The following is a 3,524-nucleotide window of genomic DNA, read 5'->3' as shown; positions in this document are numbered from 1 at the left end:
TAATCACTAGATATCATATAATCACAGATATCATATAATCACTAGATCCCTCATCGGCTGCTGCAGTGCAGGATTTTCGGCCGCCATCTTGGAGCGGTCGTCCTTATTTGGTTAAAGCAGAAGATGTCTCAGCACTTTGCAGCTTATTTCTGTTCTAATCGACGGACTGTTGACGTCAGGTCTCAGGGGAGAACTTTTCACAAATAAGATGAACATATTATTGTTAGTGTTTTGTGAATATAATATTACTGTACTGTATTTATGTCCACCAGCTGATGTGATGTTCAGTGTAACACGGTGTTCAGCTGCAATGAAGCTGACTGAGATCTGATGACAGGAATATTTTGCTAACAAGCATACTCACTATTTCAGTAGCTTTGGTTCATTATCAACAGATATGCATCAAAACTGGAGTTTTGTTTAAGTTCTAGGAAATAAAAAAAGTAAAACTAGGGAGACTATAGGAAATAGAAAATAAGCTTGACCTCCTCTGTACAATGTTTTTGTGTAGACACAAATCTCCTGTTTTCATTTTGATGGTTTCCCAAAGAACAAGATGTGAGGAAGAGGAGGAAGTATCTTTGAGGAGGATTCATCTGAGCAGTGAGGATTTTAAACTGGAGGATTTTGATCAAACTGGTCAGACTGTCCGACTGAGAGATGGTGTGGTACCATGGGTTCACCTTCAAAGAGTAGGAGCATCATTATAAGTTCATTAGAGTTCATAAAGTTACATATTTTATTGTGAGTCACAAGGTGAGACTCCTCCATGTGTTTCTATGAACAGGTAACTAGAGACTGTAAAGGCAGAGGCAGGTGTGGGTGTTTCACCTTTTCCACCTCATTTTGATGTTGATGTACCGGGAGTTGAACCTGCAACTTCCCCATCACAGGCCCATCTTCTAACCTCTGCTCCACCACTCCCCCACATAACATCATATCATAATGGTCATATTAAAATCTCACTGGTTTCCTTCCAGATGTGTTAAACAGCTACTGGTCCTCCTGATGTTTCCAGGTGTCTGTGGTCAGTGGATGAAAAGCCTGGCATGAACAAGATGATGCTGGAGATCATGATTTGACGAGAGCTCCCACCTTCTAACTGTGAAGAACAAGAGCAGCTCAGTGATTCCCTCAAGGCTCAGTGAAGGAGCTGAGAGCTGCAGAGAGGCTGATCCATGGAGCTTCAACACAGCAACCTCCAAACATGTCCACCCTCACACACATCGTCCATGAAGACACTGGACCAGAGCACAAGATAATAAGACACTGATAACAACAACAACAACACATTCACTAATGATTCAGACAAATTTAAGTTTTTTATTGTTTGTTTGTTTTACAATTGAAAACAGTTTGTTATCCACTCTTGTCATCACTCTTTGTTAAAATCCAGGTCTCTCTTGTAAATGAGTCCTATTGGCTCAGTGAGACTAACCTGTATCAATAAAGGTTGGATGAATATAAATATATATATATATACACATACATGAGATGTGTATATATAAAATAGATATAATGTATATATAGGATTGCGATATTATTAAACTATGTCTATATGACAGTGATATACATAATGTATACAGTGAACCCTCGCTATAACGCGGTTCATCTTTCACGATCTCGCTTCATGGATTTGCATCGTGCATTGTGTTCTGCATTCTGATTGGCTAAACAGTCTCAGTAGTTACTGTAGTTATTTGTAAAAAAACGTTTATACAGTACTTTTATTTGTTAAACAAATGATTGGGCCTGTAAAAAGGTTTTGTTCTTTGGTTTTAATGTATTATGGAGTATTTCATTGTATAATAATTGTAAAAAAAATAAAGGTTACTACTTCACAGATTTTGCCTATCACGGGTTCTTTTTGGAACGTAACCCCTGTGAAAAATGAGGGTTCACTGTATATAGATATAGATATAGATATTAATAACAATATATCAGTGAATGTGAGTTTTGCAAAACTTGTCATAATTCTTGCCACCAAGAATATTTAAATACACTGAACCGTGTGTTCATCTTTAATGGCTGTATGTCTAAGATCTACAGAGGAAAAAACCGTGAGAATGAGTTTAGTATTCAGCTCTGACTGATTCAACGTGCAGATACTTCATTGCTCCTGTCAAACAGGTTACACTGAGTGGAGCGGGGGACCGTTCCAAGATGGCGGCTCTACGGCTCGTCAGCACCAATAGGCGATAGCATTCAATGCTATTTCTAGTGATTATATGATATCTATGAAAAATGCATCTTGAGACTTTCTGTTTGCTATACTACGCTTGGAGGTGAACCGTGATTTGTCATAAGGAGCTAATTCTGGCAGAAAATCTGAGGTGTGCATGTGTGGCGCAGGGCGGCCATCTCCTGTGTGACAATAAGATGTGAGATCATCTGTGTACTCCAGCATGTAGAGTGATCAGAGATATTGCTGTGGAATCCAAAGGCCACTGCCGTATTTCTTTTTGTTTTATTTTATATCTTATTTTCTTCTGTGTATTGTCTGCTATTCTGTAAACTTGCCATATTTCATCTGTGGTTACCAAAAGTTCAGCATAAGTCTGTTCTGGTTGTTGAACAAGAGTGAGAAACAAGACGGTTTTGTTTAACCTGTCTTCACTGGAAACAAAATACTGCACATTAAGAAACCCAGTTATTGTGTCCTGTGAGGCTAACTATTTCTGGGGCCACACTATTTTAGCCATTAGCTAGTCTTTTGGGGCAGAATGGTGGTTCAGTGGGTAGAGCTGCTGCCTCTCAGCGAGACAGATACCAGATCAAATCACGGCCTGGGGCCTTTCTGGGTGGAGTTTGCATGTTCTCTCCGTGCATGCGTGGGTTTTCTCCAGGTACTCCGGTTTCCTCCCACAGACCAAAAACTTGCATGTTAGACTGATTGGTGACTGTAAATCAGGAATTTCCAAACTTTTTCAACTACTTTTAAAATGACCAAGTCAAAGTGATCTACCTATAAGGCCCCGTTTACACCAGAACAACCTCTGGGAACGTTTGTGTTTTTTCAATGTTTATTGGGGGTAATAAACAAAAAATGAGCAGGTTTACATGAAAACGCTGTAGCTTCTCCGTCAGTTGGGTTGCCAGATAAGAACTTATGAACTATAGTACTGTGGTCTTAAAATGATAGTATTTTCACCTAAACTGTCATTTGTGCTGAGTAAAGATGTTCTAAGATGAGGTGAGTGTTGTGTTTGTTGAACATGTGCACTGAAAAGAAGGGAGTAAATAAGACATTTTAAATTTATCTGGCAACCCAGACGCAGGGCTCAGCTGCATTCATCGTGCATGCAGCGTCTGCATGATCACAGTTACGTCCAAACTGGTGAAGACACTGACGTCTCTTTGGAGTCTGGATTTTATTAGTTTTGCTCCTTCATGCTGAAAAAGGGGTGATCAGCACAAAAACATTCTGCTCTCTGCCATTTATTATAACTGTTGTTATATTTATTATAACTGTTGTTATATTTATTATAACTGTTGTTATATTTATTATAACTGTTGTTATTTAT

The sequence above is a fragment of the Nematolebias whitei genome, chromosome 13 (assembly GCF_014905685.2).
Source record: "Nematolebias whitei isolate Nwh7 chromosome 13, NemWhi1, whole genome shotgun sequence".
Taxonomy (NCBI): Eukaryota; Metazoa; Chordata; class Actinopteri; order Cyprinodontiformes; family Rivulidae; genus Nematolebias; species Nematolebias whitei.
Note: the sequence above shows the minus strand (reverse complement) of the source record.